The 26728-nt window shown below is 45.0% G+C and overlaps 1 long non-coding RNA gene across 1 annotated transcript in view; it reads right to left on the bottom strand.

Annotated features, from left to right (window-relative positions):
• The window catches only part of LOC144238892 (uncharacterized), a 108588-nt gene that overhangs the window by 34188 nt on the left and 47672 nt on the right, over window positions 1-26728 (bottom strand). Inside the window, exons 4-5 of the long non-coding RNA XR_013337252.1 lie at window positions 22873-23052; window positions 12834-12932 (exon numbers count right to left, since the gene is read on the bottom strand). This is a non-coding gene — a long non-coding RNA (uncharacterized LOC144238892). The remainder of the gene's footprint in view (window positions 1-12833; window positions 12933-22872; window positions 23053-26728) is intronic.

Genomic DNA, 26728 nt, shown 5'->3' with positions numbered 1-26728 from the left:
CATAAAATATATTATCAAAATTGATTTCTTCCCCTATTTCCTTCTACTTCTTAGAGAATAGACTTTGTACTTCAGAGCAGTTTTTAGGTTCATGGCAAAACTGAGGAGAAAGTACTGAGTTCCTAACTACTTCCTGTGTCTACACATGGCTACTTCCTCCACTATGGCTGTCCCACACCAGAATGGCACATTTGTTACAGCTGATGAACTCACAGTAACTTCATTATCACCCAAAGTTCATATTCCTTCACCTTCTATTTTTTTTTTTAAAAAAAAGTTTATATTTATTTTGAGAGAGAGAGGCAGCACGAGTAGGGGTGAGAGGGAGAGTGAGAGAATCCCAAGCAGTGCCTGATGCGAGGCTCAAATCCATGAAACTGTGAGATCATGACATGAGCCGAAGTGGACGCTTAACCGACTGAGCCACCCAGGTGCCCCTGTGTCCCTTCTTTTCATAGCTAATTAGAAAGGAAATTACTCAGAGGAAAATCTCCACATACTCTGTCAACTGAAAGTCTGGTCTTGCACCTGGACTGACTTTCAACCCATTCTCTGACGTCTGACCAGCCAGCAGCAGCTTGCTGTGCTCACCGAGCTGAGACAGGAATCCTCTGGAAAGTAGAGGAGCCGTCTCAAGTATGTCTGCCGGCTTCTAGCTCCTGGCCCTATTCCCTCAAAAGGCCAGTTTCAATCTCAAACCCCACAGGCCATGCGCTAGAGAGGCTTCTCCTCCTCATCCCCATAGAGGCCTGGTCAGCCTGGGAGGGTCTGAGAGAAGGCAGCTCTTACTCTCCCTTGGCTCCTGTGAAGCCTCACTGAATGTTTATCTCGAAGGTTTGTTTTCCTACATTGCTTTCCGCTTGGCTGGAGTTCTATGGAAGACTCGTGCCATTAGCAAATTGGCTTCCCACACCTCACAAACCAACTCATGTACTTACTCCCAGCGCTCACAGAATACCTGTTCTCATTTCCAAAGTTGGCTGGCTCGTCAGGCCAGAATCGGTGTGAGCCTCTGCCCAAGGCCTGGTGAGAAGGGCCCGTTTGCCTAAGAGGATTAAACAGAGCGCAGTCAGCCAGGCATCCATGGAGACCATTTAATGGCTTCGGCTCTATTCTCACACTGGTACAGGCCTTGTCAGCAACCACTGGTCATGACTGGGTTTCTTTCTGACTGCTGCGTCTATACTTCACAAACGCCATTTTTTTTTTTTTTTTTTTTTTTCTGAAGAATCCCTCCCCTCTCCTCAGAGCTCACATTCTGCTTCTCTCATCTGTGGGCTTAGGCTTCTCAGTGGCCCCCTTCAGACAGGAAGTAGAACTGTATCACGGGCCCACATCATCATTTTGGAACAATTTACCTAAACAGAACATTCACTGTCACAAAAGAAACATCTACTTGCTTGGAGAAAACATAGTCAGTGTCTGGGTTTGGGAGCAATCTCTGTTCCCAGCTTTTCCATGACTTGGAAAAACCAGCACCCCACAGTCCACCTCTTGATTCTGAGTCAATATTCTTTCACCCAGGGCTTTGAACACCGACTCTGATCCAGAAGTCAGGCTCAAAAGTCAGTTTTTCCCACAGGGCCCCTCTGTATTGTTGAGATAGTCTAATGGTTTCTTTCTTTTGTAGTAGGGCTGCCTTTTCCCCTCTGGTCAGGGAGAGGTTAGACAGTGCATCAGTTGCAAGAAAGAAGATCCTAAGTAACCTATTAGTATTTAATTTAAGGTTTTTGTGTTAGATTTATTAGTAAAACTGGTCTGTTGCTTTGGCGAGTTCTGTGTGTGCCCATTACACCATCACTGCCAAGTTTTGGTATCAGGGCTGTGCTGGCTTTAGAGGATAGGACTTTGGAAGCATTTGCCTTCCTTTCCCAGAAAAGTTTTTAAAGTATTAGAGTGAAGTATGTCTTAAAGATTTAAAATAATTCTTACGTGAAACTATGTGGGCCTGGCAGCCAGACAGTGTCTCAGCTTCATTGACTCCTTAGGTTTTCACATTTGTTTGCTTAGGGTTGAACACAGAATTTTCTTTTAACTTTCTCCATCTTTGTGTTCCTTCCTGTTTCCCTTTCTAATTTTCTGTATTTGCATTTTGTCCTTTCATTTGCGGGAAGGGGGATATTAAGGGTTTATCTATTTTTTTAAAGTATTATATTTTGGATTCATTTCTTTTCTGCCAAACATCTAAGTTTTCAGAATTTACTCATTTCAACTCTCATCATTATTCCTTCCTTTCTTTTGCTTTCTGTAATTACCCTGCGCTCCTTTCCAAATTTCTTGAGTTGAATCATGAATGCATTGTTGATTATTTTTTTTATTTAGTAATGCTAAGTGCTTAAGCCTACAAATTTTCCTCTAAGCACTGCTTGCTTTAATGATATCCTTAGGTTATGAAACATAGCTTTCACAATTTATTTATAATTACCATTGTTTAGGTTTTCTGCACAAATGTGCTGGGTTTCCTGCTCTGAATACCTTCCTACTTTAAGTTTTTGGCTTTCCTCTCCTTTGTGGTGAGCAGGGCTGGGGCAGCAGGTCTTAGAAGGCACTGGAAGCTTTGGCCTAGGGTTCTATTCTAGGACCCCCACACTCTGAAGTGGCAAAGTTTACAACACCACTATAGAATCGGCCTCCTCTCTTCTGTGTTCTCTCCAGGAATTTAATCTTAATTCCCCCAGTCTAGCACTCTTTGTCGGGTTTTATGGAGTTCTTTCATTTACCTTGAGGGACGTTAGCATCCTGCTTTGGATCTGGAGAGTCAAAATTTATTGAGTGACAAGTGCTCGTCTGATTGTTAGTCTTCCTCACTCTTGTTACCTCACTCAGACGTTCCAGAGAGTCTCCAGAATGGTTTGGGAGTGGTAGATATAATTTCCAGAAAGGGAAAGAGACAGACGGCATTTCATCCCATCATCTGTTGTTGGATGTATCAGTATTTCTTTTGTCGAGGAGTACTTGCAAAGTTCTCTCGACTTGCAAGGATCATATTAAACCTAAGCTTGCTCTCCAAGTGACCACTTTTATGAATAGAAAAAGATTGCTCTCATCTAAACGTTTCCTCAGCACGAGCTGATCTTTCATCTCCTAAGTAATATTTCCCGTCTATGCCTTTCATTTTCCATTAAGCCAGTACAGTTTAATAGCCTGATTTGTTCTGTTGAATACATGGGGCACAGAGGGCTGGTAATAAAAGGGAGATGGCTGACTTCTGCCCTTGTCCAAGGGGAATACCCAGACTCCAGCCCTTTGTAGACTTGACTTTGAATTGGAAAATGTGCTTAGTTTCTCCTGTGATTGCCTGAGTCTAAAGGGGTCTGGCCACAACAGCTAAATGAGGAAGGTCATTAGGTATGTCAATGTGTCTATTGTCTGGACTCTTTAAAACCTGCACAAATTGCTTTGGTCAGCAATGAACCTAAGTAAGAGAGTCTATCAGTCTTCGGGTCACGGCTGTTCCTAGGACTTTTCTGGATAAGAAGAACTCCAAAGAAAAAAATAAAAAGCTAATCATAAATCACCCTGGAAGTTTTATATAAAACCACAGAGCAATCAGATGGAGTAGAGTGTGTCTCGGTCAGATTTTTGCTTGAGTTGCCCACTAACTCATCAGTGTTTACGCCTCCCTCGCCCCATGCTGATGCCATGGGCTTTCAGTGAGCAGCTGGGAGATTGAGGCCAACTCTGCATTCAGGGATGCCAAAGGCAGTGCCAGGTAAGCGGGTTGACACTTTCAGGCACCTGCCTCACGTTATGATGCTTCAAAATGTCTCCAGGCAAGAGACTCGCTTCCTATGCTGGGTCAGGCTTTGCAAACAAACAGGCCCCCTGACATAAGCGTTGGCAGGCTCTCCTTTAGGGATGTGGCAAGTGCAAGAATTTTGGCCCTGTCTCCATACAGCTTTGGGTGATGTTCTGCCTTTGAATTTTGCCATTATTTCTAGCACTTTCTGAAAGAGGACAGCATAACCAGGATATCTTCCAAGACAGATGGCTCTTCTATTTCCTTTTCCAAAGGAGGGTGTAGAAAACAGAAAAGGCTAATACAGAGATGGTGGTAGGAATGCATGATCCCTCCAAAGAGCCCTGTGATTGCGGGAAGTGAGAGAGTTCAGGCTCAGGACATTCAACGCAAGGACCAGGGCTTTACACACATTGTTTCCTGAAACACTATTGAGACACTATATGACTTTCATCTTGAGAGGCTTCTCCAGCTCCAGTGGCCCGACCGCATGAGAAAATGTCTGGGGACTTCAAAAAGCACAGAATCTAGTAGAAGATCTTCACACAGAAAATTGGGACCCCAGTGGGTTCTATCTTTAATGTAAGCATGAAGTCGATATATGCTAGCTCCTTCCCCACAACCACCACTACCCTAAACATCAAGGAATATCACCCTCCTTCGATCTTAGTACTTGGGGAAGGAGACAAAAATCTCTACCTTGATTGTCTATAAACACAAGGCCATTGTATGATTTTCCAACTTCAATTCCCACTACCTGAGTAGTCCCAAGAAACTCAAGTTGAAAATGAGTGGGGCTCTGCTGGCTTGGCAGCAGACTAGGCTCGTGATGCTAGGAAATGTGACGCCTCTCAGACTTAGCTCAAAGAGTTTCCATTGATAAAACTTGCAAAAAATATGAGCTCATCAGCACAGCTCACAAAACTCACAAAACTCACCAGGCTCCACAAGCAGAATACCATCAGAAAGAAAAAAAAAAAAAAAAAAGAATGGGGGATTTCGGCTTCTAAAAGCTTTCAGATATGAAATCATCAGCCAAGGAATATAAGGAATATAAAACAAATAGTTTAAACTGCGTCTAAAGAAAAAAAATCGAGGCTTTGTGTTAGTTTGCCATAACAAAGTACTATACACTTGGTGGCTTAAACAATAGATATTTATTTGCTCACAGCGCTGGAGGCTAGAACTCCAAGATCAAGGTGTCAGTGGGATTACTATCTTCCAAAGGGTCTCTCTTGGACTTGGAGATGACCATATTCTCTCTGTCTGCACTAGTCTTCCCTATGTGTATGTCTGTGTCCTAATCTCCTCTTCTGATAAAGGGACAAGTCTACTGGATTAGAATGCACCCCAACAATCTCATTTAACCTTAATTATCTCTTTAAAGGGGTCATCCCCAGGGGTGCTGGGTGGCTCAGTCAGTTGGGTGCCCAACTCTTGATTTCAGCTCAGGTCACATCTCACAGTTGTGAGTTCAAGCCCCACGTTGGGCCCTGTGCTGTCAGCGCAGAGCCTGCTTGGATTCTGTCTCTCTCTTCCCCTTCTCTGTTTGCATGCACTCTCTCTCTCAAAATAAATAAATAAACTTTAAAAAAAAAGAATAAAGTGAAATAAGTCAGGCAGAGAAGGACAAATATCATATGTTTGCACGTATAGGAGGATTAGGAGGAACTTGACGGAGGAACAAGGGGGAGAAGAAGGGCGGAAATGGTGGGGGAAAGGGAGAGAGGCAAACCATGAGAGACTCTTGAATGCTGACAAAAACTGAGGACTGATGGATGTGGGGGGAGGGGGGGGTGGGCATGGAGGAGGGCACTTGTGGGGATGAGCACTGAGTGTTATGTGGAAACTAATTTGACAATAAACTATTAAAAAAATAAAATAAAATAAAATAAAATCCTACATAAAGATTTATAAACACCGTAAAAAAAAAATAAAATAAAATAAAATTAGATTAACAGAAAAAAAAAAAAGAATAAAGGCCCACCTCCAAATACACTGGGCCCATCTGAGGCACTGGGTTTAGGATTTCAATAGATTAATGTTGAGGGGACACATTTCAGCCCATAACAAAGTGTATTAATATGTGAGGGACAAAAAATTATAAAAATTTTCAAGCAGATTTGAAAAAATATCCAACCAGAACTTCTAGAAATGAAAAACATAAATTTTTTGGTAAGCCCCAATGATGTCTTCAGAGAAGCTTAACACAGCTGAAGAAATAATTAGAAAACGGGAAGACAGGGGTGCCTGGATGGCTCAGTCAGTTAAGCATTCGACTTCAGCCTGGGTCATAATCTCATGGTCTGGGGGCTTGAGCCCTGAGACAGGTTCTGTGCTGACAGCTTGGAGCCTGGAGCCTGGAGCCTGCTTTGGATTCCGTGTGTCCCTCTCTCTCTGTCCCCCCTTCCCACTTGTGCTCTCTTTCTGTCTCTCAGAGGTAAATAAATAAACATTAAAATTTATAAAAAAAGAAAGAAAACTGGAAGAGAGACCAGCAGTTTGTCTATTTCACACTCCAGAGAAATAAAGACAAATGATCCGAACTGACAAAAGACTCCAGTCCTCAGAAGTAACCATCCCAAGGAACTCAAGCAGGATTTGCAAAAGAGGGAAAAAGAAAAGAAAGAGAGAAATGTATACCCAGATAGGGCTAAAATACTAAAGCTGGAGAACCTAAAAAGCAGTCAAAGATAGATTACTTACAAAGGAATAACAGATTTACAAATGACTTCTTAAGAGCAACCAAGGGGGCAGGAGGACAGTGGAAACATCTTTAATATGCTTGGAGAAAATGGCCACCAACCTCAAACCACATGTACAGGGAAAATACCGTTAGAGAACAAGAATGAAGTAAAGACATTTTGAGGCAAGAAAAAACAGGCTGTGATTAAAAGAAATTCTAAGGACTTGTTTGAAGCAGAGGGAAGTTATCTTGTGTAGAAAGATTGAGATGAAAAATGGCATAATGAGCCAAGAAAGTGGCAAATGTATGAGTGAATCCAAAAAATATTGAGTGTATAAAACAATGGCAATGGAAATGAAATACACGGGACCAATAGCAGAGAAAGTGGAGGGGGTAACTGGATTAAGTGTTCCAATGTCACTAGAAAGTGCAGAAGGAAGGAACTTATTAATTAAATTTAGAATGTAAGTGCAGTATGCTTGCTAACAGTCCTGGATAAGCCCTAGAAGAGAATTACATTAGTAACTTTCAAAGTAGTAGGAATAAATGAAAGGAAATCAGGCTCAAAGAAGGTAAAACATGAGAGAAGGTCTGGAGATAGTTATGGAACACAAAATAAGATAAAGAAATAAAATATTTCAGTGATTCTGTTTAAATGAAGACCCACTAAATGCCTCTGTTAAAAGTCAAAGGTAGGGATGCCTGGTGGCTCAGTCAGTGAAGTGTCTGACTTCAGCGCAGGTCATGATCTCATGGTTTGTGAGTTCGAGCCCCGTGTTGGGCTCTGTGCTGCCAGCTCAGAGCCTGGAGCCTGCTTCAGATTCTGTGTCTCCCTCTCTCTCTGACCCTCCCCCACTCGAGCTCTGTCTCTCTCTCAAAAATAAATAAAGATTAAAAAAAATTAAAAGTCAAAGATGGCAGACTGGATTTAAAATATTTTGTTAAAGGCTCTTTTGACAAGAAACACATCTAAAACATAAAGGTCAAAAGGTTCCAAGTACGGAATGTAAAAAAGATACAAGAGAAAAATCTAAAGCATTTCTGTGTTAATGACCTTAATTTCCTGTTTAGAACTTTGTTAATTCTGCTATTCCTCTTTTAACCTCTTAAATTAGATGTGTAGCACATTAATTTTTACCCTTTCTTCTTTCTTTTTTTAAACTATGAAGTTTTAGTGTACTTTATTTATTTATTATTTATTTATTTTAGCATTTATTTATTTTTGAGAGAGATGGTGGGGGGGAGGGGTAGAGAGAGAAGGAGAAGACAGAGCCTGGAGCCTCTGAGCTGTCAGCACAAAGCCAGATGTGGGGCTTGAACCCATGACCTGCAAGATCATTACCTGAGCTGAAGCCAGACACCTAACAGACTGAGTCATTCAGGCGCCCCTCATTTATTTATTTTTGAGAGAGAGAGAGAGAGGGAGAGAGAGAGAGAGAGAGAGATCATGAATGAGTGAGGGGCAGACAGAGAAGGAGAGAGAGAGAATTCCCAGGAGGGAAAGAGTGCAGAGCACTGAGCTAGGATCAAGTTTACCTAAAGTGTGGCTCAAGTTCATGAAATGTGAGATCATGACCTGAGCCGAAGATGGATGCTTAACCTACTGAGCCACCCAGGTGCCTCAGTCTTTCTTCTTTCTTAATATAGGAACTTAAAACTATAAACTTCTGTCTCAAATGGCATGTTAAGTTACAGCCCATACATTTGGGAGGAGGAAAAGAGGATTATTTTTTTTTACTACATATCACTTTGCATTGAAAAATATTTAATGGCATGGGGATATACTTTTAGTAATGTGTTGTTAAATATAAAAATCAAATAAAGCATGAATATGATTAATTATCCCAGAAAAGATACAGCCGTATATATTTGTGTCATACATGTATAGATAAAGGACAAGAAGGAAAGAGAGGAAATTATCAGCAGCAGTTAGCTCAGGGTGGCAGGGCTCCAGCATTTTTAGTTTTCCCTCTACTTTTCTGTAATTCTTTTGTACCTTTCTATATTTTCATAATGAAAGTGAATTATTTTTAAAATCAGAGAGGCTTACAAAAAAGAAAAAGCAACCAATACACGAAGCAGTACACTAGAGGGGGAAATAGCCCGCTCGTGTTGTCCTGAATAAGCACTATTGGATTTCCCATTAGGGTCCCAATGTCACGGACACGAGCAAACAACTGGGAGATAATCAATGTGCCCATAAACTGGGTGGCTAAGAGTTGCCCCGTGCCTGATTTTGTGATCTCACGTACCTTATGCTGTGCTACATTCAGCCTCATTCTCCTCTCCCTCAGAGACAAGATGTTAAGGTGGAATATTCAACACTCTTTGTACACATTCGAGATCGGGGTTTTAAAAGAGTAACAAAATGCTCCTGGAATCCGAATGTTTCATGTAGCACATACACAATTTCTTATGACATGTTCCTATCGCTCTGTTTTCCTTTTGATCTAGATTTGTTCTTTCCATAGCTGGGCTTTCTACTAGAGAGAAGAGAAAAAGGAAATGGCTTTCCTGATGAAATCCCAGGAGAAGGCTCTGATGACATTAGAAGAGATATCCCTCATTTATCCACTCATTGTGGACTTGGAGGATATGTCTCCTCGTCTTCAGAAGCAAGAATAATGCGGGGCGCCTGGGTGGCTTAGTCGGTTAAGCGACCGACTTTCGCTTAGGTCATGATCTCGCGGTTCGTGGGTTCGAGCCCCACGTCGGGCTCTGTGCTGACTGCCAGCTCAGAGCCTGGAGCCAATTTCAGAGTCTGTATCTCCCTCTCTCTCTGACCCTCCCCTGCTCACGCTCTCTCTCTCTCCTAGAAATAAATAAAAAATATTAAAAAAAAAAAGAATAATGCTCAATTCTTCTGAAGTCCTGAGATGAGAAACGATATATCGCCAGAAAGATTATTACTGAAACATGGGATTTTCTGTCAGTGCGGGTCTGAGTCAGTCCATCCATCTGTCCAATCATCCATCCATCCATTCGTTCATCCATCCATCCATTCGTCCAACTATCCACTCAGTCTAATGAATATATATATATATAAACAATTATGCATTATGCATAGCAATGCTGCAGGGAAGGAAATAAGATATTATCCTTGCCCTTGAGAGCCTCATGAGCAAACAAAGAGAACTACGTACAGAACTAATCATAATGCAAGTTAGACTAAGTGCTAGTGTTTATCATCTGTATGTGAAATGCTGAGAGGGAGATAATATAAAAGTATAAGTTATTTCCCCTGCTTTAAAGTGATGGACTGTCTCACTGGGGATAGAGAATAAAACTCCGAGAAACAGTTACATAACAAATCCTGATGATATTCCCTTGAGTGACCTTGGACTCAGAGTTCACGGAGAGCAAGCTAGGAGGAGTGTATTCCCTGGTCCAGAGAGGCGCTCTCCCCAGGTCCTCTGAGGCAACAACAATAGGTATCTGTGAAAATGTGCATCTCCTCCGTGTGTGGCCAAGTCTGCTGGCACAGGTTTTTACAAGCTGTTTTCAGTGGCTTCTTACCTCCTCAACTGAAATTCCCATGCCTCACAAGACCCACTGCTTAACCAAGATAGAGCTCAGTTGCACTGAGGACAGACTAGACTGGCATTCAAGGCAGTAACATGAGCAGGTGGAGGCCCTAACTGCCCCAGGAGCCTATTTTCTAGACCCGCTCTTCCCCACAGAACTTTCTGCAATGATGGAAGGGCATGGTGCAATACTGCGGCCACCATCTCACGTGATCAGTGAGTACTTGAACTGTGGCCACTGAGACTCCAGGATGAAATTCTTTATTTTATTTCATTTTAATTTTAATAAATTGAATTCAGATGAAAGTGCCTTAATTCTGATCAATTTCAATTGAAATCGTGGCTACTGGCTTGGATGGCAGAGGAGATCTAGATCACGAAGCTCAAGGACATGTGAGGGAAAGAGGTTCCCTTGAACTAATGGGCACCCTGGTGATCCACAGAATCACTTAGCTACCAAAGTGGGTAAGACTGGACTTTGGCTTTCAACAGTCAGATGGGCTCATGCCACAGGGTTCAGCTTCTCATCCCCTCTCCACCTCCACCAACAACTGCAATCTAGTGGTTTCAAGCATTTTTACTCTGATGAAACGAAGGACTTCAAGACCACTGGACCCAAATTCCATCAGCCTAAATGCTGCCCTCTACTCGTATCACTGCCAGACTCTGAATTACTAAAAAGAATGGATCTGGGTACTTCTCCTGTGCTTTTAGAAGCCATCTTGGTTCCCTCCAGAAGCAGTGATACGTTATAGAACTTATAATGGGAGCATTTACTCACACAACAAATATTGAGAACACAATATGAGGAAGGCATGAGTATAGGTTAGGGAAACAACAGTGAACAAGACGGGCAGGATTGCTGTCCTATGGTCCAGTGGGAGACAAAAAAACATGAACAAACAAAAAGATGATTTCAAGTAAAGAATGTTTGTGGACGTGCGGAAAACAAACTGTGTAAGGAGAAGAGAGAAGGACTGGGTTTAAGAGCTGCTTTAAACTTGTGTGGTCAGATGAGGTCTGTATCCAGAGGCGACACCAAAGCTGAGAATCAGTACTGCGTTCATTATGCGGCAGTCTGGGGGAAAAGCGTTCCAGGCAGAAGGAATAGCAAGTGGGAAGTCCCTGAGACAAGAACAAGCCAGGGTTGTCTGAGGGCAGAAATAAGGCCAATGTGACCAAGTGCAGTGAGCAAGCTGAGATGGGGGGTGAGGAACACAGGGGTCAGATCATGGCAGGTCTCATATACAGGACAAGTGGCTTTAATTTTGTTCTGTAATGTGATTAGAAACCACTAGCAAGATTTAAGCAAGATAGTGTTATGGTGGGTTTCTACTTTTAAGAGATCATTCTGCCTGTCAGAGAGAAAGCATTATAGTAGGGCAAGTGTGGAAAAGTCTGGAAGTGGGATAGGAGTTCTTGCGTGGCCTAGACAGGAGACCAGGACTTGGATCAGAGCTGTAGCAGTGGTGAGATGGAGTCGGATTCTGGGATATATATTGAAGTAGGAGCCAATGGGACTTGCTGGTTGAAGGTGGGGTACCACTGACAAAGAAGAGCTAAAGACAAATGATTTTTAAGATCTGGACGTGAGCAACTGGGTAGATGATAGAGCCATTGGCTTCACAAATGAGCCCTGGGGGAGAAATGGACTTTGGAAGGACACCAAGAGGTTACTTTTGGACATTTAACTTTGACATGTCTATTGGACATCCAGGTAGAGATGTCATATAGTCAGTTTCCTTAGGGGACAGATAAGGACTGGAAAGAGCCATGAATATATGAATGGTAAGAGACCACAAGAGGTCATTGGATAGAGCGTGGAGAAAAGAATGGGGGTAGGGGATGGTGATGAGAAAGGAGAGGAACCAAGGGAATGGAAGGCAAGAGAAGAGAAGAGAACCAGAGGTTGGATCCTGGGGGATCTAACTTTAAGAGGGCAAGCAGGAGGAGAGTGGGGAAAAGCAATAATGTGACAGGAGGAAAACTGAGGAAATACGGTATTATGGGACCCTAGAGAAGAAAAAGTTTTAAGAAGGAAGGAAGAGTCAACTGTGACAAAGCTGCTGGGATTTTCGTGAGAGGGATCAGAGAATGGACTTCTGGATTAAGTAAGAGGAGGTCAGCGGTCCCACTCTTATGGAGGTGGGAATGAAGAAGCTGGCTAGGACAGATGGGAAATGAGAAAATAGAGAAGGTGATAATACATGCTTTTTGAGGAATTTTGCTATAAAGGGAAACAGAGAGATGAGCCATGGTTGGATGGGAATATAAGGTCAAGGAAAAGGTTTTGTCTCATTTATGCTTTTCACGTGAGCCATTTCAAGTCAGATGTACCTATCAGCGGGGGTGACATTGGAGTAAGAAGGCTTTTGGTGATGCAAAATGACGAGCAATCCTCACGATCCTATGAGAAATCGGTCTGGGGTCCCCTAGAGAATCCTTACTTACAGCTCACCCATGAGTCAGACGGTGAGAACTGCTTCTGTGAACACTCTTGAGTTTCCACGTATGAAAACAGAGGCTTTTGGTTGGATAATGGGAGTGTGGCCTCTAACAGCTTGACATCATGGTCTTTTAACAACTCTTGGGTTGTGATATCATCAGTTGGCATGGATCTTACCACCCAGGGAGATACACTGTTCATGATACGGCCCCTGGAGGAGTGGGGAACACTGGGTGACTCACGGAGCCTGGCGCTCCCTTGAGTGAGAGCCAAACATAGTGCAGTCTCTTTGGACGTCCATCTGCTACTACAACCTACTGCCAATTCCGTGTCCCTCCCGAGATAACATAGACGGGTCAGAGGTTTAGCGTCATTGGCTTACTCAGCTGGGATCCTCCTCCTTTTACCTTTATCATCCGTTGTCTTGTTTGCCCTTACCAATCATTCCCTTTCAGGCGTAGACACTCAGGAGGCACCAGGAACTCGGTACGGGAGGGCTGGTTCCTTCCTCCATCTCTTTCTTCCTCCTGAGTTGCTCTGCCATAAATGGTCAAAAGGAGATATGTGGGTAGAGACGGAATCAGTGACACTCTCCACATCAATATAGTTATGTTGCTACAGAGTCTGGCCCATGAGATGGTTTCTCTAAAAGGGATAGACTCTTTCTGCTCTCCCCACAAACCCCAAAACTCAGGATTTTTCAACAAGTGCCTCCAAAGACCTGGTAATGAATTTGGCAGAGCAAATGGCTACACTCCAGACCCTAACAGTAGGAAAGGGACCCAGATCCACTTGTAGAGTCCAGTTTGCCAGGAATCAATGCATGTTACTGTCTGACTGGAGAGCCCAAGGCTGCTTTCTAGACGGCATGATGGGCTGCATCCCCAGGCCCCCCAGAACTACCTCAGCCTTACCAACAAATCTGCCAGCAATCCATGCTGGGGAGGGCTCACCCCCACACCAGGGTGCCCCAGCTGAGAAACGCACATCCGGGTACTGTTCTAGTATAACTTATAGTGCTACAACACTCAGAGCCAGGCGTGGTTAAAATGAAGTTTGCTTACTCAACACAGAGAGCTTTGGTGATCGCTGTTGCTGTAGGAAGCCATTTGGGCAAATACTAGAAAGCACAGCTGTGGGGTACCCTACAGCGAAACTGCCTTGTCTTTGCTTTCACGGAAGCTTGTGTTTGAATGAGAGAGCTCCAGTGGCCTCCAGAGGACAATAGAAAGAAAGATCAGATGTCACCATGTAAGCATTAAATAACCTGCGACTCCAGGAAATACCACTGAGGCAGGAAGTCAAAGGAACAGCCCTGTGCTGGCAGGTNCGGGTTTTTTTTTTTTTTTTTTTTTTTTTTTTAATTCTTGAGGGACTGGGGTAAAGCCATTACTGTGGAACTGCAGAGCAGTTGATGTAATAATTTATAAGCAATATCAATTGAAATCATAATTTGGCCATGGTTTGTGAGTCATAATAGAATAATAACATTGAACCCATCACACAAATAATTATGAATGAGAAAGAGCCTGACAAGGACAGAACATTTAAATCCGAATGAGCAAACGAATAGGAGCAGGAAGTTCTGGACGGGTGCATTTGGCCTCTCTGCATGTTCTCATCGAAATGGACTCTCTTCCTACCCCTTCAGCTAAATGCAAAGCCTCGTGATAATGGTTGACCAGGACACCTGGGAAAGGGTCTGCAAAGTGAAGTTGGGGACAGTCACATCCTGGTTCCAGTGCAAAGATCTGAGGGGGTGTGTAAGGTGTCCTCAGTGCAGGAAACAGTTAGTAGGTCCCTGGGGGCTTGCTTAGCGGATGCGTTCAGCTACCATGGAATTTCTCAACCACTTTGCTTTAAACAGCCCTTTAGCATCCCAGAGGGGACCCGTCTGTGGAAGAGATGGTGAAGTTGACCTTCAGCAGCTGCCCTCCCCTTTGCTTTCCTTCTCCCTCCTATAACTAGCACCCTCCTACGCACTCATGCCTTTGATGCAGCAGAGAAGCCCTTTGGAAAGCAGCACTAGTTCGGGCTAGCAGCCTGGGCTGGGGGCCCAGCACCACGGACTGGTTGTGTGACCTTGAGCAAGTTATTTCACATCTCCAGGCTCAAGTTTACTCATCTTTAAGATGGGGATATACATACCTACTTAGCAGGGTTGCCATGATAATTTAATGATCAAATACATGTAGAGTACTTAGTATAGTTCCTACCATGAGGGGCAGTCACTATGTGTTAGTGATTTCAAGTTTTGATAAATCTAGAGCCACTGGCACATTAGTGTGTTTCTGAGCAGATCTCCCACAGGTGCTTGTGCATTAGGAACAGGTGGGTAGTGGGGGGCGCCTGGGTGGCTCAGTCGGTTAAGCATCCAACTTTGGGTCAGGTTGTGATCTCACGCTTTGTGAGTCAAGCCCCATGTTGGGTTCTTTGTTGTTAGAGCCTGGTTTGGATCCTCTGTCCCTCTCTCCCTTCCCCTCCTCCACTCGCTCTTGCTCTCTCTCTCAAAAATAATTAAATAAACATTAAAACAAAAAGGGAACAGGTAGGTTGGAGAGCCAATGCTGAACCCAGTGAAATGAATATATGATCCTGATCGCCCAAAGCCTGTACCCGCTGGGAGGCCTCTTGGGTAGGTGCTTTCAAATGGTGACAAAGTCTCTTCTACTTGGACATGAGGTCATCTTTGGCTCCAGGTTCCTGGGTGCGCATTGTGTGACTGTTTGGGATACCGCATCTTGTCCAAATGTGCTTTGAGGAGCCCACGAGGAATCCAGAAACTGGATTTACTGAGGGCCCCAGAGAGTGGACCTAGATTGTCCCAGAGCCCCCTCTCACTATGAGTCTGGGGTCCCCTCCAGTAACAAGGGGCCTCCTTCAGATATTTGGACTTGGCAGGGCTGCGGCTCATACCCAGTCTAAGTAGTCTTGCTCTGTTCCTTTGTACACAAGAGGCACATGTAACCTCTAGGACTCGCATCAGGGAAAAGATAACTAATTAATAGAATTTGACTTTGCTTGGTCCTTGATGGCTGATTGATTGATTGATACCAGTGCTTTTTGAGTCACATTGGCAACAAACAAACAAAGATTAATGACGTGCAAAGGTCGTATTTTCACAAATGCTTATGAGCAAGTTTGAGGGGATATGAAGGGAAATCGTGCTTTATACCCGGATGCATCAGTTCCCTCGTGCTGCCAGAACACATCACAATAAACCGGGTGCCTAGAAACAGCAGAAATGTATCCTCTCGCAGTTCTGGAAGCCAAAAGTCTGAAATCAAGAGGGAGCAGGGCCATTCTTCCTCTGGGGGCCCTCCGGGAGACTCCTTCCTTGTCCTTTACCTCAGCTTCTGGTGGCCAGGTATTCCTTGGCTCCGGAAACATACCTCCAATCTGTGTCCCCCTCTTCACATGGCCGTCTCGCTCAGTGTCTCTCTGTGTGCCAGCCTCCTTCTCCTTTCTCTTACAAGGGCATCAGTCATGGGACTCAGGACCCTCCCTAAAGCCAGGATGATCTCAAGATCCATGACTAATTACGTCTGCAAAGACCCCATTTCAACAAGGTCAGCATCAGGCCTATAAATAGAACAGAAACTGATAGCTGGCAGAGGGCAGAGAATGGTGTGGTGATGGGCAAAATTGCCAAGGGGAGGGGAGACAGGGGCTCCAGTTATGGAATGAATGTGGCGAGAATAAAAGGTACAGCGCAGGGAATAGAGTAGCAGCGCGGCGTGGGGTCACACGGCACCTGCACTTGTGGCGGGCACAGCATAATGTAGAGATGTTGGGTCACCATGTTGTACGCCTGAACGTAATGTAACATTGTGTGTCAACTATACTCAAATTTTAAAAAATACAAAATAAGACTTGAATTCTACTCCTGAAACCAATACTACACTATATGTTAACTAACTTGAATTTAATTTTAAAAAATTGGGGGACACCTGGGTGGCTCAGTCACTTAAGCACTTGGCTTCGGCACAGGTCATGATCTCATGGCTCCTGAGGTCGAGCCCCATGGTGGGCTCTATGCTGACAGCTTGGAGCCTGGAACCTGCTTCGGATCCTGTCTCTCTCTCTCCCCCCCCCCTCTCTCTCTGCCTCTCCCCGACTCACACTCTGTCTCTGTCTCTCTCAAAACTAAATAAGCATTAAAAAATTATACAAAATGAAGGGCGCCTGGGTGGCTTAGTCAGTTAAGCGTCCGACTTTCACTTAGGTCATGATCTCCTGGTTCGTGGGTTCGAGCCCCGTGTCGGGCTCTGTGCTGACGGCCAGCTCGGAGCCTGGAGCCTATTTCAGAGTCTGTATCTCCTTCTCTCTCTGGCCCTCCCCTTTTCATGCCCTCTCTCTCTCTCTCCTAGAAATAAAAAAAAATTATGCAAAATGAAAAAATTAAAAAAATTAAAAAATTAAAAATAAAATTTTTTGTTTTAAAAAAATACAAAATTAGGTTACATTCTGAAGGTCCGAGTGGACATGAATTTTGGGAGAGCACTACTGAACATACAACATCAGAGAACATATAAGTTAGTAAGAGAGACAAGACAACAGGGAGTAGCTAGAATATAGGGCAAAACATAGGTTGTAAGAGAGCCTTGCAAGGAGTTATGGGCATAAAAAGGAAAGGATGCTTCCATTCTGCAGATCTGGAGGAAACTGGTAGATAAAGTAATTTAAGAAAGAGGCCTCATCGGATGAGAGACGTTTTATAAGGTAGGACATTTCTGGAAGGGGAAAAAACCTGAGTACAAAAACAGAGAAAATGGGGAAATGTGGGATTCTGCTTACGGTATTATTTTGAATAATCATTGGCCACTTTATATGTGACATGCACCTTGATCACAAGTGTCTACACAGTGCTCAGCACACACCAGAGTCAGTTAATATTTATTGATTGGTAACGCAGAAAAACTTAACTCCGCCTCTCCGGTTGAAATTCTTGAATTGCTAAGCTAGCCTTTGTGGTTGCACGCATTATTCTTCACCCATAGGCACTAAATAATATAATCAATGTAATGATGACAATAAAACTAATTCAGATAAACAGCTAATTAAAGTTGAGCCTAGAAGGGTAACACAACCCTCATTACTAAATTGACTAATTGTTTTCTCCGTTCCTGGAACAGAGTCCCACTTCGCTGTCCTATCATGCAACAAATTGAGGGTTTACAGTGTGCAAGGTACTGACTCGGGAAATCGGTGATGAACAGCCTAGAATGGTCCCTGTCCTGTCCTGGTCACAGGTGAGCATGTGACCCAAATGCCCAGAGGTCATCAGCCAGTGACAATGACAGGAGGTCCAGTGTCTTTTCAGACCCAAATTATGACGGCTCTGGGTTGCCACCTGTTAACTTCCCAAGGGCCTCATTCGACAGATATTCCCAAACAGTCATGAAGTTGCCTACCTCAGTTTGTGAGCCGGTCTTGCCTGCCCTTTGCTGACTGCCAACACGGAGGTCAGAAACCCAGGGACCTGAACTCTTTGCCTGACTGCTAACTGCCGCTTCCAGATGGCTCTGCGAGCGGGAGGAGGAGCCTGGGGCCCATGGCCCGCCTTGCCTAGTCATCCTGGCTTTCTGCAGAGACTGCCCGCCACTACCAGGGTCCCGCTGTCCCAGGCACAGTCCAGTCTCTGTTTGGCATCTGAGATGCCCACGGGCATAGGCTTCTGCCTGGTCACTTGGTGGTTTAAGCTCCATCTCCTGCGCTTGTGCTCGGCCTCCTCCTCTGGGAGCATCTGTCGCTTCTCCACTCTCATTGGCAGGTGCTATCCATCAAACGGCGCTAAGTGGACCAATATTTCAGAATCTCAGGGAACCACAGGATGCAAGGGATTTCATTAACCATTTGCTCCAACTGCTTCATTTTAGAGGTTAAAAGAGATTTTCCAAGGCCATACATATAACTGTATAATTTTATTGATACTTAACTTTATTATCAGTCTGTTGTATAAGCACCCTTGAGCTGATGTGAAAGAGCACCACAAACCGCGTGGCTTCAACAGCAGAAATGTGTCGTCTTACATTTCTGGGGACTAGAAGCCTGAGGTCAAGGTGTCAGCAGAATGGGCTCCTTCTGTGGCTGTGAGGGAGAGTCTGTTCCATGCCTCTCTTCTGGTGTCTGCCATTTCACTGGTCATCTGTGGTGTCCTTGGCTTGTAGATGATGCTTCGTCCTGATGTTTGCACTCATCTTCACGTGGCGTTCTCCCTACGTGTACATCTGTGTCCAAATTTGCCCTTTGTATGAGGATATCAGTCAGATGAGATCGGGGGTCCACCTATTTCAGGGTCACCTCGTCCAACTAGTTACATCTGCAGTGACCCTATCTCCCAACTAGGTCAGCTCTGAGATAGTAGGGGTCAGGACTTCAACATCTGAATTTTAGGGGATACTATTCAACCTCTAATATCTGTCCTCACTCAGATCAAAGGATGGCGTGGTTTGGACAGTCCTCTCCACCTGTATCATTTTGTCAAGACAAAAAGGTCATAAGTTCACAGAAGCCCACACAACTGTTTTGTGGCAGAGGTATTCTGTGTTTACCTTAAAACATGTGTCTGGGGCAACTGTGTGTCTCAGTCAGTTAAGCATCCGACTTCAGCTCAGGTCATGATCTCACGGTTCGTGGGTTCGAGCCCTGTGTGGAGCTCTGTGCTGACAGCTCAGAGCCTGGGGCTGTTTCAGAATCTGTGTCTCCATCTCTCTGCCCCTCTCCCACTTGCACTCTCTCTCTCAAAAACTAAATAAACATTTTAAAAAAATGTGTCAACCTCCCAAACAAACTCTTCTTTCTGTCTTTTAAACTAGTTTGCATCAAAAACATGTAAAGAGGGCTCATCTGCATCAACACCTCTCTGGAAATACAGGGTTGTCTAAGTGCAGAGGGTGCAGTCAGAGCCCAGAGCCCTTCCAGGGAGAATGGCCGACGTAGACACTCTCTGTGGCCGGCCACTTTCATTCCAGCCTCGCATTCAGAGCCGCCCCCAGAAGCCACTGACATTTATTTAGAAACTAATTGTGCTGCGGTTTGGGACCCGAAATGGAAAAAGATCAGTTCACATTGCAATCCATCTTGGAATGAAATGGCTGTTGTGGCACCAGAAGAAAATTGTTCCATTAAGTCAAAGGCAAACCTCAATTCGAAGGACAGAAAGGCCAGAGCCTTGAGTTAAGGGGCTCTGTGTCTCAGCCATGACTGCATTTTAATAGCACTGCAGTCACCATGACACTCAGCTCCTGTGCCTGTGACACCCCCTTTCTCTCCGCCCCTTTCTCACAACAGTTACTTCTAATTATCCATTAAGCACTTTTTTTTTTTTCTCCATAAGCACTTTAACCACAGCTACATTCTATTCTCGGACTGGTCTGACCCTCCTCTTCTAAGAAAGCGATGCCTCCCCCCCCTGTCATTTGGGGCTGTCTCCATCCTTGGAACCACGACCGCATTTGAAATCTGGACGCCCTCATCCAACACCCAGGAGAAAACCTTGCAGGACACCCATTTGGCTGTGCATACACATATCTCTGGATTTCTGCTGAGAGTGTATTAGGAATGCAGAATCTTGGGCTCTACCCAGACTTGCTGAATCAGAATCTGTATCTATAAGATACGCTGAGAGTGGAATACACACTAAATTCTAGAAGTATGCTTCTGCAGGAGTAGGGCTGGGAGCAGCCCCTCGATAGCTCATTGTCAAGCCGGTGAGTGACTCCTTATCTCTCTGGTACATATTTCGTCCTGGCTCGGCTGGCTACCGTTAGTGACTGTAGAACACAAACCATGATTAGCATTCATTATTTGTCTCCCCAGACCTACTGAGTTCTCTACAAAACAATCGACATTTTGATATGACTCAGAGACTGGTCAACCTGAATTTCTGCATCGAACATAAACACTGGATTTTCTGCTGTTTTATACTCTGTCATTGTTAGCACAGATCTAGTACGTTGGGCATATACAGAAAGTTAAATGAAACTTTCTATGTTTTTAAAATTGAGGATCAGAGGGGCGCCTGGGTGGCTTAGTTGGTTGAGCATCCGACTTTCGCTTAGGTCATGATCTTGCGGTTTGTGGGTTCGAGCCCTGCGTCGGGCTCTGTGCTGACTGCCAGCCCAGAGCCTGGAGCCTGTTTCACAGTCTGTGACTCCCTCTCTCTCTGACCCTCCCCTGCTCACACTGTTTCTCTCTCTCTCTGTCCTAGAAATAAATAAAACATTAAAAAATTAAAAAAAAATAAAATTGAGGATCAGAGAATGTTAACTATGAAAGGGAACATAGGGGTCATTGAGATCAACCTCCTCACTTGACAGATGAAGAAACCAAGTCACGGTAGAGTCTCAGCCTTAGACATGTTCACGTGTCCCAGAGGGTCAGGAACCTGCACCTTTGGGCTCCGGTGTGTGTGTTCTGTGCCACAGCGTACGGATTCATACTGCCCTGGGCCGATTAGCAGAATGCATGAGTTGTCTGGCCCAGTAACTTCCAACTTCCAGCCACAAGTAGAAATGACTGGAAGCTGAATGGGGCTTCTTTGCTGTATCCTACTCCCTAAGCTCTGTCCCGGGCTCCCTGGTACAAGTGGAGAGTGAATGAAATGCGAGCCTTCATTGTGTATTCTCGCTATCACAATACAACGCTGCTTAAGGTGTCTGCAGCCTATCCCAGGTATAAGGAAGGGACCTCAAGGGGGAGCATGCTGATTAGACGTCCAGAAACATGAGAGGACCTGCCACCTCCAGATCACTCCATTCTTTGTGAAATCACCAGACTTCAGATATGGCTTTGCTTCTCCATCTTCTGTGTGTTTACACAACACCAAAAAAGCCACGAGCACTAGGGACCCTTGGGCAACAAGCTCCCAGGCTCTGAGTAGTTAACTCATTCGACTAACTGAGGGGGAGGAGGTTGTCCCTCGAGAGCAAGGACTATGGGGTCTTCCTGAATGTCATTGACCTTGGGCACATGTAACTCTCTAAGTCTCTAGCTCCCCAAAAGCCATTATTGCCTCATCACTATCAGCCTCATATCCACCCCCACCATTCATTGAGTGCCTGTCCACACCAAGCCTGGGCTAGCTGTTCTATGTCTGTGACTAATACTGCCATTGGCTTGTTTCACTGATAAGCATCCTGAGAGCCAGAGGCTGAGTGACCTTTATCTCAATGAAATCAAGGGAAAATATACGTTGGCGAGGAGCAGAAGTCATAAAGTCTGAAGCCTGAGAAGTACATGAAAGGCAGAAAGGAGCATCTCCAGGTTGACCTAGATATGGTGCAGGAATAAATATGTAATATTTATATTATATCTTCCAATAAATATTTATTTCAACCCTTATGTAAGTATAAAATAAAAATACGGCCATCTGGGTGGCTCAGTCAGTTAAGCCTCTGACTTTGGCTCAGGTTATGATCTCACTGTTTGTGGGTTTGAGCCCTGCATCAGGCTCTGGCTCTGTGCTGACAACTTGGAGCCTGGAGCCTGCTTCAGATTCTGTGTCTCCTCCTCTCTCTGCCCTCCCTCTGCTCGTGCTCTGTGTGTGTCTCTTTCTCTCAAAAATAAATAAACATTAAAAAAAAATTTTTTTAAGTAGATAAAAATAGATGCATTGAATACAGATTAGCTGGAGCTCATACACGCACACAACATGAATCTCATGTATATACATATATCTCATATCTCATACATATTTCATATATAAAAATAAACCCGGGGCACCTGGGTGGCTTAGTCGGTTAAGCGTCTGACTTTCGCTTAGGTCATGATCTCGCAGTTCGTGGGTTCGAGCCCCGCGTCGGGCTCTGTGCTGACTGCCAGCTCAGAGCCTGGAGCCTGTTTCACAGTCTGTGACTCCCTCTCTCTCTGACCCTCCCCTGTTCACGCTGTCTCTCTCTCTCTCTCTCCTAGAAATAAATAAAACATTAAAAAATTAAAAAATAAATAAATAAACCCATGTACGTATATTTATATACACACATAATCCCTAGGACTATGGGTCTAATCCGCTCATACTCCCTAAGGATATTTTTCTTGGGCTCTGCTTCCTTTCTGGCATCGCTGCGGGCCTAGAAGTCTGAAGTGGATGTCAGGAAAGGTCATTTTCCCGGAGAAGAGTACTTACGAACAGAACAAATCAAACCAATGCCATCTGTAGTGAGTCGGTCTGTCCATGAGGTGGTGGTGTTTGTACAACTGACGCGGGAGGGAATAAGGTCAGGGCACAGAGACGTGTCAATCAAATTGGTCGTGGACTAATAAATCCATGCCACCTCCACCGACTCCCATCCCCTTGTCTGACAAAAGCCTGGCCTTGGCCTCGTGGGTGTTGGCGATTTTGTAAACAGAGCTTCTCAGCTCCTAGACCAGCCCAGCTGGAGGCTTGGAAGCAACCCAAGTAAAGGCAGCCACAAAAAGCCATGAGGAGGGGCAGTCACATCAAGTGGACTTGCGTGGAGTGCTCTCACAGTACCTGGACTCCCCGGCGCGGTCCCTGGTCGGTGGGGGTTGTCTCCTACAGGCACTGATCGCCGCTGGAAGCATTCCAGCTAACACACCAAGCCTTGCGCGGAGTCTCCGGGCGCCCTCAGCCTCCTTGGCAAGCTTCTTCTGCCCTTTCAGCCCACACCTGGAGGTTCCCACTGGGCAGAGCCTGCAGAGACAGGACCCAGGTCAACCAACAAGCTCTGCATATTGGAAACCTTCCCAAACCCTGCTCTTTGTGAGCGATGGCTGCTGAAGTCTGAACCACACTGAAATAGATATTCCCTCTCCGCATGATCTTGGAGGAGAGAAACGATCTTATGAAAATAATTCACTACTAAAACCTGCCCTGGGGCCACAGTCTTGTTTTCTAGTTTTATGAAGTTCCATTTCTATGTGAAAACGTACCCTGTGTCTTCACCAGAAGGAAGGGAAAAGCTGCCTTGGTTGACTGCTATGGGCCATGCACTTTACATTATCAAGTTCAGCTCATCAAAGACCCTGCCCTTTAAGATTTCAGAGGGGAGGGTCAGGCTCTGAAAGGCAAAGGCGCTTGCCTGAGGTCATGTGTGTGTCAGATGCAGGGGTGGTGCAAACCCAGATCTCTTTGGCTTCCTTGACCCTATTGCCTGCTAGGTAGATGCTAACAATGGGCTTTTGAATGAAAAGTGGTAACAATTATATAATACTATGCCTGCACATTTGGGTGGCCCTTTCCAGCACACAAATGCTTTTCGGTTGCCCAAGACCAGCTCAGACAAATCCTAGCATTGAGGTGCCCCCCCACCCCCACTCTGCTCTGAGTGTCTCCCTCTCCCCTCTCACCAGCCCCAAGCGATGGGTAACCCCACCTGAGCTGGTCCTTGCTCTGCAACCCACTGTAAGCCTGCTGGCTGATTGCTGGCGCGTGGCTGCCACCGATGTCCCTGCCCTCAGGGCTCCTGGGGTCATGGATCCTGGGTGGGCTCATCATGATGGAGCACTAGAAGGGGGCTGCTCCATGAAAGTAAATTTGGCCTGTCTCTCAGTTTTATCCAGGGCCGGGCTTGGTAGATGCTGAACAAAATGTCAGTGAGGAGGGCACGCCCCAGTTTCCTCCCTTACCTGCCAAAAAAGTGGTCTTTTGATTAAAGCCCTTAAATTTGGAAAATAAGTCTTCAGTGGAACTCCGAAGTTAAATTGGACCCAACAGTGAATTGGATCTTCATCGAAAAGGAACCAGAAATCTAATAAGCTCTGGAGTACTTTGAATTTGTTACGTAACAGTTAATTATAACAGCTGATGTTTATTGAGTTGTTACTGCAGACCAAGCTCTCTTCTAAGTGCTTCACTCTATCAACTTCTTGCTTCACAACCCTGTCCAATATGTACTACTTGTGCCCAGAAGGCACAAAGAGATGTAGCGACTTGGCCAAGATCCCACAGCTAGTAAAAGGAAGAGTCTGAATTAGAATCTGAAACCACCACTTGGTCATGCCAAAATGGCCCTTGACCTCCCATAGCCATGCCTCACATTTCCTCTGGGCTCTGAAGCTCCGCCGAGATCCTGTTATTCAGGAAGATCTCAACTGAGATCTGACCCTTGGGAGAAGGCCCAGGACAAATCAGTCTCTGTGGACCAAATGGGTGGAGAAAAGGACTCCTGGTGGTAGCTCATCATGAGTCTTGGAGCCCCTGTTTTCTCTCTTTCCTATTCTTGCTCCCAAATCCTTCCTGCCTTGTCTGTCATTCAGTCGCTCAATTCCAGTGAGGCCAACTGAGAGAAAGAGGTCTGAAGACCCTAAGTTATGACTCCACATTGTGCTGAAGTTTTGTTTATTTTAAGGTCAACAGAGGCAAGAATGGGGCAGTGTCCATCCTGAGAGACCATATCAAAGTATATGCTTTGCCTTAGTCCGTTTGGCTGCTTTTACAAAATACCACAGCCTGGGTGGCTTATTAAGGACAGAAATTTACTGCTCACAGCTCTGAAGGCTAGAATTCCAAGGTTAGGGTACCAGCAAGAACGCTAATCCCATTCATTCATGAGAGCTCCACCCTATGACCTAATCATCCCAAAGACCCCCACCTCCTAAAACCATCAGCTTTGGTGGTTAGGATTTCAACATATGAATGGGGGGGGGGGGACACAAACATTAAGACCTTAGCCCTCTTTAGTCTTCACTGTGGCCTCCTGACTCAGACCCCAGCTTGTACCTCACACAGGTGGACTGTACTGTGTTTATCCTTATCTTGGTGAAATGGCCATGTGGTTGTTTTGTATATTGGCCTGTTTGGCCCCAGTACACAGGAGATGGGTTTAATTGAAGCTATAAAGTGAATTTGTCAGGAACACAGAACACACTTCACTGCCTATGCTCACTTGAACAGAGACTGTCAATCTAATTAGAAAGCTTGAATTATTAAAGCCCTAACCACTTAGAGCTTTGGGTCACCAAGTCACCATGCACATGTCCCAGAGCGACACTGGATTAGGAAGCAGCTGGCTCACAACTGGTGGTTATTGTGGACCCCCAAACTTGTCTGATGATAACTCATCTCAGTCATGAAGTCCCGATGGTCTTTTCCAGGCCCAATCCTGAAGATAGAGCTCTGAATTGGCTCAGGTCTTGGATTCTGGTCCTGGTCCTACCTCCACAGTTGACTCTTGGGGTCTTTGGTCAGTTCTTTTTCTTCTCAGTGCCTCCATATTCCCACCTGTGCTGTGTAGCTACAAATATTTGCTTAGGATCATTTTAGCAGCTGTGAAGTGTCCTGGGATCTTTGAATGAAAGACGCTCTATTAAAGCTTAGGCACTAAGTGACGACTCTGGCCCCATCTACACTGCAGAGCTCTGCAAGAGACAGACTGAGCCCATTCATCCTTCATACAGTCCTAATTTTATTCTAAAGCCTCACTGTTGGCCAAGGCGGCAGGACTTGTCAGAGAACGGAGCAGTCTTAACACTTTCAAAGTACCTTCTATTTCATAGGGTTGCTTTTTTTCTTTTTTTCTTTTTTTTTTTCTTTTTACCATTGCATATTAGCAAAGGTAAAACTATCATGCAGGAAAAAGAACAAACATGAAAAGAAGAGGCCCCTCTCAAGGGAGGGCTATTTATCAGGCCATTACAAAGGTCAAGGGGGCCATTTTGCCTGGAGTTGGGATTTATACAATCAGTATATTGGGCACTTCTGGGGCCCACCCTGTGTGGAGATCAGGGCGCCATTTTTGCACGTAATTTTACAGAATTGAGCGCGTTTTTCCAGGGCATCCACTGTGCAGGAGAGCAGCTGAGAGTGAATGGTTTGGTATGGTCAAAGCCAGCTAGGGTTAAGTGTGAGAGTTTTTGCTTCTTTAATGTCTCCATTGTTGCAACTCATAACCTGCCATGACACTCTCTCAGAGCGCTCATCTCCAGCCTCCCTGAACCCTGGGACTCTCTATCTACCTTCCCAAACCCTTGCCTCTACTAGCACTTAAGAAAGAACAGTGGGTCTGTACTTTCTCTTCTTGAATCCACTTAGCCTCCTTTTCCTTTGAACTCCTCACTAGCCCTTGGCTTTCAGTGTCCCATCCAGGTACCATGGACATGCCTGTGGACATGCAAGAAACTCAGCAGTGACTCACTTCCTTGGGACCTGTCTCCACCCCCTGTGGAACTGAGCAGGAACCTGGGTACTCAGTCGCTATGACCTCTAGCATTGCCCTGTTTCTGGGTGAGCAGAGCATGGCTTCCCTTTGCTGCTTGGGGGAAATGCAACCATCTTATGCAAACTTACCGAGGGCTTACGTGATCTGGTCTGTGTCTTCCTGTTTGATCTGAAATCCTCTCACTCACTTTGTTCACCACGCCCAGCCACG

This window comes from Crocuta crocuta, unplaced genomic scaffold (genome assembly GCF_008692635.1).
Source record: "Crocuta crocuta isolate KB4526 unplaced genomic scaffold, BGI_CrCroc_1.0 scaffold140, whole genome shotgun sequence".
Lineage (NCBI taxonomy): Eukaryota > Metazoa > Chordata > Mammalia > Carnivora > Hyaenidae > Crocuta > Crocuta crocuta.
Note: the sequence above shows the minus strand (reverse complement) of the source record. Positions and strands in the feature narration are given on the sequence as shown.